This window comes from Ahaetulla prasina, chromosome 2 (genome assembly GCF_028640845.1).
Source record: "Ahaetulla prasina isolate Xishuangbanna chromosome 2, ASM2864084v1, whole genome shotgun sequence".
NCBI lineage: Eukaryota > Metazoa > Chordata > Lepidosauria > Squamata > Colubridae > Ahaetulla > Ahaetulla prasina.
Window position 1 is genome coordinate 151,572,860 of NC_080540.1, and position 10,382 is coordinate 151,583,241.

Below are 10,382 nucleotides of genomic sequence, written 5' to 3' on the forward strand. Positions count from 1 at the left end.
GAAGGTTTCAGGTGCCCTTTTTATAAATGGGCACGATGAGGGCTGGACCTCAGTCTTCTGTTTTTTGGTTTTTTTTTTGCAGTGTGATCAATGTAAGTAAACAGGGAAGTAAGAACTGAGGTCCACCATTCCAAATCATTGTGTAATATTTGGGAGTAATAAAGACATTGCCTGAAGTTTTACCCAGGCTTTAGCTGATTTATAAGCATTGTTACTTCAGCAATTGGAATTGGGCCCAGTTAAGGAACAGGTTAGTACTTAGATTCAAGTTACATTTAGGCGACCATTCTTCTGAGAGACTTGTCTTAGTTTCTTTTTTCATAATTGCAGTTACATATTTTACAAAATCTGTTCCAGTTGGCCTAAGGATTAATTCACATGCAACATCTGTATAGAAAATATATTCGATTCTGAATTGAGCAAAAACATATATATGTTTTTTTTTTAATGTGCAAAATAATTCTACAAGAAAGAAAGGTGAAGAGAATCCTCTTCCTCTCTTCTGTGCTGGAATTTACATCAAACAATTGCTTATTATAATTGTGTTGGTCAGTTCTAAACATTGTGTGACATTCTCGGTGTATCTCTATCCTTAACATCCATTTATGCTTATCCTTTTGATCCTTAGTGCTGGTTCACCACAGTAGCAGATAACACCATCAGTGAAATTCCAATGTAGGGATTTAAAAGATTTTTATCATTCATCCTATTGGGAGTAAATTTGGAGGTTTTGCTCTCAGCTGATCCATGCTAGATAAATGCTAACAGGAACAAAATCCAATAAGCATTTATTTTCCCCTTAACATAAATCCATTGTTGGGGAATTGGGTATGCTGTATTAGATTTCATTTTTTAAAAAAATAAATAAATTACCAAATGACAGTAAATAGTTTTAGTAATAGTAATAGCTTTATTAATCATATGCCAATAGTTATGACCCTCTTCCTAATTACCCTCTCTTTCTCTTCTACTTCTCTTTGTATCTTGTCTTTATGCCTGAAGAGCACTCAAGGCAGCCAACAGTAAAAAATAAAGCATAAGCAGTTAAACAATGATTTAAAATCCCAGATGAATGAGCAATTAATTATTTGAAACAGAAAAGTCTTGGCTAAAGACAAAAGTCTTGGCTACTTTCCTAAAACCTAACATTGGAGGACTAAATGCAGTGGCAAGGAACCCCATTCCATAGTGTACAATAGATGATGGCTATGCAAGAGAAGCCCTCCACAAGACTCCCAGTTTCTCATGTGGCCCCTTTGGAAGTTTAATTGCCCACCCCTCCTTTAATATTTTTTTTAAAAAAAACTGGCTTTGAATATGGACTTAATACAGTTCCAGTTATTATCCATTGGTTAGAAGCCTGATGGCTGCCTTTCGCACTAAACACTTTGAGACATTATATGTGTTTATGTGTATACGTGTATAGTATAGTATAGTATAGTATAGTATAGTATAGTATAGTATAGTATTAGTATTAGTATTAGTATTAGTATTAGTATTAGTATTAGTATTAGTATATAATTATATAGCTTTAGTGTAGTTATAGCACCATACAATACTATACCATACTATGTCTCACAATCCATTATATATCATCTATCTATCTATCTATATCTATCTATCTATATATGTCTTGGTGTATTCGGGTCTTTTCTTGTGTAAGGTTGAGGGTGCCTTGCGAGCACAAGCATGAATCCATAAGCACCAGCCTGAAGATGATGAGTGAGACCTCGTCAAAATGTTGCCAAGACACCCTCAACCTTACACGGGAAAAGACCCGAATACACCAAGACCTACATACCTATACCCGTGAAAACCTACGAATATATATATATATATTTGTTTTCTGAGGTTTTTGCGGCTGTTTGTATGTAGGTCTTTGGTTATTCGGGTTTTCTCCCGCGTAAAATTGGAAGTGTCTTGGCGACATTTCGACGAAATCTCATTCGTCATCTTCAGGCTTCAGCTTCGTGCTTCTGGGAGCAATGTGTGATCGCAGCTGTTTCTTCCTTTTAACTGCTAGTGGGGGTTTGAACTGATTGGGTGGGAGCTTGGCTGTGCTCTGATTGGATGGGGTTTTTTTGTGCTCTGATTGGCTGGGGGTGTGTCCTGTTTGGGTGTGGGGTGGCTTGGTTGTGCTCAGGTTAGTCTGAGTTGCAGGGGGATTTGAGTTGGTGAGCTGCATAGCTGTTGTTTGGCTTCGCATTCGTGGTCATGCTACATCTTCACGGTGGGTATCAGTCTGCTGCTTGTATGGATTGGGGGGTGTTGAAATGGCTAATGATGCAGCTGTGGTCTGGCTTCTGGTCCGTGGTTGTGCTTCATCATCGGTGTGGGTTTGAGTCTGCTTTCTGCGTGGATGTGTGGTGGTGACATGCTGTGTGGCACTCGTGAGTGTGGGTCTTGCGTCATTCTTCATGTTAGGGTTTGTATGTAAATCTTTGGTTATTCAGGTTTTCTCCCGCGTAAAATTGGAAGTGTCTTGGCGACATTTCGACGAAATCTCATTCGTCATCTTCAGGCTTCAGCTTCGTGCTTCTGGGAGCAATGTGTGATCGCAGCTGTTTCTTCCTTTTAACTGCTAGTGGGGGTTTGAACTGATTGGGTGGGAGCTTGGCTGTGCTCTGATTGGATGGGGTTTTTTTGTGCTCTGATTGGCTGGGGGTATGTCCTGTTTGGGTGGGGGCTTGGTTGTGCTCAGATTAGTCTGAGTTGCAGGGGGATTAGAGCTGGTGAGCTGCATTGCTGTTGTTTGGCTTCGTGGTCGTGGTCATGCTACATCTTCACGGTGGGTGTCAGTCTGCTGCTTGTATGGATTGGGGGGCGGGTTGAAATGGCTAATGATGCAGTTGTGGTCTGGCTTCTGGTCCGTGGTCGTGCTTCATCATCGGTGTGGGTTTGAGTCTGCTTTCTGCGTGGATGTGTGGTGGTGACATGCTGTGTGGCACTCGTGAGTGTGGGTCTTGCGTCATTCTTCATGTTAGGGTTTGTATGTAAATCTTTGGTTATTCAGGTTTTCTCCCGCGTAAAATTGGAAGTGTCTTGGCGACGTTTCGACGAAGTCTCATTTGTCATCTTCAGGCTGGTGTTTTCTACTTCGTGCTTCTAGGAGCAAAGTGTGATCGCAGCTGTTTCTTCCTTTTAACTGCTGGTGGGGGTTTGAACACCTTAAATCCACAGGAAGAACGAAGCAGAAAACACCAGCCTGAAGATTATGAATGAGACTTCGTCGAAACGTCGCCAAGACACTTCCAATTTTATGCAGGAAAAAACCCGAATATCCAAAGACCTACATATATATATATTTGTTTTTGTAGGTTTTCACAGGTATAGGTATGTAGGTCTTGGCATTTTCGGGTCTTTTCCTATGTAAGGTTGAGAGTATCTTGGCGAAGTTTCGTCATCATCATCTTCAGGCTGGTGTCTTCGGCTTCGTGCTTCTCGAGCAAAAAGGAGGTCGAAGCTGTCGTCTCTCTATAAATACTCATGGGGAGGTGGGGAGTGTTGCTGTGAGTGGGTTGGTTGGCTGTGTGGTTGCATCCTGATTGGTAGATGGAGTGGGTATTTGCAGATTGGTTGGCTGTTTCATAGCATCCTGTGTGGGTGTGGTCCTGGTCTTTTGTTCCTGAGCTTTGGTGTTGTAGCCTCTGAAGTTCTGTGATGTGATGTCTTGAGCAGATGGCTGTGATGCAGCATCCCGGGCCCTGGTTTGGCTCCAAGTCCGAGGTCCTGTCATGTGTTCCTGGTGTGTGTCAGCCTGCTCACTCAGGTCTTATACTATCTATCTATCTATCTATCTATCTATCTATCTATCTATCTATCTATCTATCTATCTATCTATCTATCTATCTATCTATCTATCTATCTATTACCTACCTACCTACCTATCTCTGTATTTTTTTTTATTTACATTTATATCCCGCCCTTCTCCGAAGACTCAGAGCGGCTTACAGTGTATAAGGCAATAGTCTCATTCTATTTGTATATTTACAAAGTCAACTTATTGCCCCCCCCAACAATCTGGGTCCTCATTTTACCTACCTTATAAAGGATGGAAGTAATTGCAGGCTGCTGTGTTCTAATAACAGGCTTCTAACAGCCTGAGCTATCACGGCCCTTCTTTATCATCCATCATCTATCTATCAGCCTGTCTCTTTGTTTGGACAAGTGATGCACTATTTAAACAATGGCAGAAGGCTGCACCTAATTTTGTGTAGGGAAAAACACGTTAAATATAAGATGTTACAACATGCAAAGGAAGGAGGAGAATTGGGTTTACTTGAACTGAAATTTTATTTTGCAGTTTTCTGTTTGATGTGGATGAAAGATTGGTTGCTGTTGAGAAGTAAAAGACTTCTGGAGTTAGGAGGACATGACCTGAGATTTGGGTGGTATGAGTATTTGTGCAACAGCAAAGTTAAGGATAATATGCATTTTAAAAATTGTTATGTTAAACATACTACATTAAGAATATGGGATAGATGCAAACCCAAGTTGTGCCTGAAAATGTCTTTGTGGCTCTCAGCACAAGATGCATTTTATAGATGAGAAAAAATAAGTAAACACAAATGACTAACTTATTGGGAGATACTAGAATTTTGTCAAGGGGAATGTAAAATAAAACCAAGAGAAAGGATATTCATATTGATGGTTTTCTCATTTACAATTATTAGTAAGATTTAAAGGAGACAGAAAAATTAAGCTTTGAACATTGTAAGACTGACTTTGAAATAGAACTGTGTACAGGTAATGAGCATGTAATTGCTAAAATATACAAACTTTTCTTGAAATTTGAAACAGAATAAGAAGTGAAAAAATGTTGATAAAGTGGGCTAAAATTTTTGATTATAATGTACAGATGGAATAATGAAAAATATGTGGCTGAAATTTACATTATGTTATAACTTTAAGGATAATTTTTCTAAAGTAAGAAAATCATTGGTATACATCAGTTGTCTAGAATGTATAAAGGTTGGATACCTTTCACCAGATCATTCTCCTCTGTCAAATTGTTTCTTTAAAGGCACAGAATCAACGTTCTCTGTTCCGCTATTGTTGTTTACATCAAAGTGTTAAAGGTGGAAAAATCAAGGGCTGAGCCTGTCCATGTTAATTACCTGCGGTATCATTGCTAGCAGCTCTGGAAAGTTCTGTGCCTTTTGAAATTGAGACATAGAAAATGCAGATGTTTGATATGAACTGCTCTTCTGTTTTATCTCTTGCCTTTGTTCATGTTTCTCTCACTTTGGTTTTCCCTGCCTTTTGTCCTCTTTTGCCAGTTGACTAAAAAAAAATAGCTGATGTTTAATAAATAAACATCAACCTGTATTTTTGACTCTGCATTGAGTGGTTTGTGTGTTTGCTCTAATCTGGGTGTGGAGATTGACTGAGAGGGCGTGGGAAGCAAAGAGAAAGACAGAGAATACATCCTTTTAAAGTACTTAGTTGCTCTGTTAAGAGTATGTGGCTCAGGCAAGGTCTGTATCTATAGGACTTGGGGTGCGGATCCTAGAAATGGCGGAGAGCAGGGTGGAATAGAAAATTTGGCCTTGGCAGGCTGGTAAGCCATGACAGAGACACCCCCCCCCAAAAAAAAACCCAATTAAAAGTCAATTCTTATTTTGCTGGTCTTGTCTGCTCCCAGACAACGGAAAATAAGTTCCAGTTCCTGAAAGAAAGGCCTTGCTTGAATTTGATGCCAGAACAGTCCAGTATAAAGCAAAGATCACCCCCAATTTGATTGTGGATGAGAAATCTGACCCGACTTGTGTCAGAGAAACCTGCCTGAGGGAGGCATTTGAAGGTTGTTTGAAAAGGTGCCAAAGCCATTGAAGAACTACAAACAGACTTAATGAATAACAAAATAAATCAAGCCCTTTCTGCCTTTAGCTTAGCTTAGCTTTCTTTCGTTGTGGCTCCTGGCGTCCTTTTCTTGCTTGTCCCTCTCTTGTTAGTTCCAAATCTGGATTGTCTCACTTTCATCAACAGGTCTTGGTTATCATCTGGTTAGGATCAGGGAATGGATTATAGCACAGCACTACAGACTAATATGGGTCCAACGTCTCCTAGAGGACTTCTCTATAGTACAGCAAGCCAGAAGTAGGTGTAGTTAAGATCAAAGCAGTTATATTTTCATTACTAGGATACCCATGATAAAATTAGTTCATATCAACTATCTGTCCTGAAATCAAGGATAGACAGGGGATCTGTTAGCCAGCTCCATGCCTAATAAATTTCTGGAGAGACCTGGTTGTAGAAGATCTCTAGGCTTTTTATACTGGAAGATTTTTTTTTTTTGGAGGATGGTTTGTTTGTAGCAGAATGGAAGTCCTTAGGAGAATTATGGGTCTAGCTCAGTTGGAATGGGGCCAACACATGATGCATGTTTGATTTTGTACTTTATTCTGATCAGAGGTCCTCACAGTTGCCACTGTAATGAATATCTCACTGGTTAAAGTTGGATTGCTGTCTATTTGTCTTAGCATGATCGACCCAATAAGTTTATTGGCAGTGGTGGGCTGCTGCCAGTTTGGACCGGTTCAGGTGAACCACCCACCTGCCCTGGCGCTATCATGTCCTGTATAATCAGAGGTTTTTTGATGCTGCGGCGCGCATGTATGCAGGGTCACATTTTCAGTTCCAGGCGAATCGGTTGTTACAGTATGTGACGCTCACCTCTGTTTATTGGGTCTAACTGGAAGGGTTTCGAACATGCCCTAGTTCAGTGATGGCAAACCTTTTCAGCACCGAGTGCCCAAACCGGAATGTACGTGCATGTGCACATGCCAGAATGCCGGAAACCCGAAGACCAGCTGGTTGGCGTGTGCATGCCTCTTTTTTGGTCGTTTTCCGGGCCCCAAAATGGAAACTAAAAGAGCAGCTGGCGATAGCGCATGTGCCCACAGAGAGAGCTCTGTGCGTGCCACCTCTGGTTCACATGCCATAGGTTCGCCATCATGGCCCTAGTTGATACCTGGGATTGAGAGCTTGCTAGGGCAGCTGACCCAGCTATGCCCAAGAGCCTGTCTAACCTGATTCAGAGGTGACCCCATAATGCATAGTTGAATGGGAGAGCTGAAACAGCAAGGACAAAAATTCAAATGCAGCTAGAGGAAAGCCTGACTCAGTGTGGCATAAAGATGTTTGAAGAAATCTACTATGGTGATTCATTCAGTAAAGGAACAAGGCCTCCTAAGGTCATGGCCTTCTAAGCTGTTTCAGGTTGTAAGGCGGCTACTTTTCTTTCACCTCCTCAACCCAGGGTTCAATTACAGAGCCCTCAGAGGCAGGCTGAAAGGTTTATGATTCTGCAGACGAAATCTTCCAGATTTGGTGAAGCCTAGATGCCTTCTCAGATGTAGAGTCAATTAGGAGCCTAGTATGTCCAGAGGCTGTGTGATGAAACATTCTGCCATATTTTTTTTTATCATCATAATTTGTATTGGAGACCTATGACTGCAGTCCTGCTTCGAATTTTAACCCTAGGCCATTTTCAGCTTTGAGTCTCTCTTTTTCAGTTCTGGAAATACAGTAACCACTGCTGTCTCAGATTTCCTGTCTTCTCTCTCTCTTTTGTCCCCCCGCCCCCAAACCATCAAGTTTCTTGAGCAGTTTCCCCTCAATTGCAATTTTATTTTTCATTTATCTTCCTGGTCTCTGAGGAATTTTCCTCAGGCACCTCTGAGCTTTAGTCCTAGCCAAAATGATCTCCTTCTCTTTCTAGAAACCCTTACAATTACGAACATGGTCAAGGTCCAAGTTTGATCAAGGAGCAAAGTGGTAATGTGCTAGTAGCTTCTGAAATAAGCTCTTGGCCTCCAACAGGCCTTATTGCTTCTGGCTTAATCTGATGTCTCTCAAATAGCACCAAGGGCAAGGAAAGAACCCAGGCCAGCTCCAGCAATATTACTGGAACCCATAAATCTAACAAGGCAGAAAGGCAGATGAGGAGCAACTTCTACTATTCCACTGCGAAGACAAGTAAAAGCGTGAATAATGGATTCATGGCCCCAGGACCTTTTCTTTCCTTTCCTTTCCTTTCCTTTCCTTTCCTTTTCTCCTTTCTTCCTCCCTCTTCCTTCCTTCCTTCCTTCCTCCTTCCCTCCCTCTTTCTTTCTTTCTTTCTTTCTTTCTTTCTTTCTTTCTTTCTTTCTTTCTTTCTTTCTTTCTTTCTTTCTTTCTTTCAAAAAAGGCTGAACCAATAGTTCAATTACAGAAACAATTGAAGAATCTTATTGAGATAAATTTTGATAATTACAAGAAATATGGGGGAAAATAATTTAATATCTGGTTTTAACCACTCAGTGGATATTAAATAGCTCTCTTACGATCTGATTATCAAAAATATTTTTATATTTCCCAGGTAGTTCATCAGATATTACAAAAAGGCTATTTTCTATGTCAAGACATGTAAACACACTTTAAAATGTATAATTTACACATGCCTTGTGCTTGTGCCTTACTAGTTTAATTCAACAGTTAAAATCGTTAATAAGATTCTAGTAAGGGCAGGGGTGAAATCTAAAAATTTTCCCTACCGGTTCTGTGGGCGTGGCTTAATTGGTGGGCGTGGCTTGGTGGTCAGATGGCTGGCTGGGCGTAGCCAATAACAATAAATAATAAGAATAATAAACAAAGTATAAAAAACAATAAGAGGTATCAAAAACCAACTTTCACACTTTACACACACACAACAAAACACAACACAACTGACTCACACACAATGTAAAAGCAGCTGCACTTCACACTTCACACAGCCACAAAAAGCTCAAAAACCAACTTTCACACTTTACACACACACAACTCTCTCTCTCTCTCTCAAACACACACACACTCACAAAATGCCATATACAGCTTTCTGAGATTTTGTGTGTTTGTGTAGTTAGAGTGAAACACTACAGAAATACCCCAAATCTCAGAAAGCTGCATAAATATTTTATTTTATTATTTTATTTTATTTTATTGTGGACTTCAAATCCCAGAGTTCCTCAGCCAGCAAAGCAGGAAGTCAAAGCAAGCTTTTTTTTTTCTTCAGTAGCTGAAGAAAACATGTCGTTGCCCAAAAGAGCAGTAATTATAGGTAAGTGAAGAGGGAGAATTGGCTGGGCTTGGGTGGGGGCTCTTGTAAGTGGGGGCTGTTAAAAAGTGAGTTTAAAAACCTGTGAGGATCAGGAAACTCCTCTGGGATCGCCAGAGGAGGCTTTTAAAACCTCGGGTTTTTTTCTTTTTTCTTTTCCCCTTCGGCTGAAGAGGGTTTTTTTAAAAAAACTTTTAAAGTGTTCTGATGATCTCTGCTCAGCCCCGCGATCATCAGAGGGTTGTTTTTTTTTTTACTTTTCAAGGCATGTTTCAGCTGAAGAAAAACTTTTAAAAGTAAAAAAAATAAAGCCTCTGCTGATGGTGCGGCTCAGCAGAGGCAGGGGGCGGGGCCAGGGATTTTTGCTACCGGTCCTCCGAACCAGCAGCTACCATCTCTACCTAATCGGGGGAGCCTGTGCGAACCGGGAGCATTTCACCCCTGAGTAAGGGTGTTAATATTTACAGGATACATGTGTTGTTGAATTATGTTCACAAAAATTGATATTCATCTATTTATGAAGATTTTTGGACTTCTAGCACCTGGATTGTTGCAAAAAATATTATAAATCATTTTTGGAAATACACTAATACAGGGCTCCCCAAATCCAGGGCTGTGGCAAACTACCAGGCCACGGCCTATTTGGAACTAGGCCATGTGAGCAGCAGGTTGGTGGACATCCACACACATCTGAATTTGCATGAGAAGCAGGCTGGCATGCAGGCACATGCACATGCAGCTCAACTTGCACAAGTCAAACTGTGTGTGCGCATGCGCATGCGTGCTGGCCCCCCACTCGTATGGCTCAGTCCCTCCCCCCCCCCCGCCAGGCCACCCAGCTGCAAACATTGGGGACTATTACAATAGTACACTATAGGTCAATGTTTGGATTGAAGAAAAATGGCTCTCTTTTCTTTTGAGCTCACAGTTGGTGCGAGGAAAAGTTTGAGCAATATGATTCTGTGCAGGGTTTCTTTTTAATAGTTTTAAATCAACTTTATTGGTTAGCTTTTTTTTTCAGTTTCATAAGTTTTTTTCTAGTTTTCTAACTCTATAAAATATGTTCTATATTTGTTGTGTTTTAAAGTAATAAAATCAAATGTACAATTTTAAAAAGCAGAAGCTGTACTTAATATTTTTAGTGAAAAATGCACATTATAAATGATCATACCACCTGTTCACATAGCTGCCTTAGTCATTAGATTAGAATAGAATAGAATTTTTTATTGGCCAAGTGTGATTGGACACACAAGGAATTTGTCTTGGTGCATATGCTCTCAGTGTACATAAAAGAAAAGATACGTTC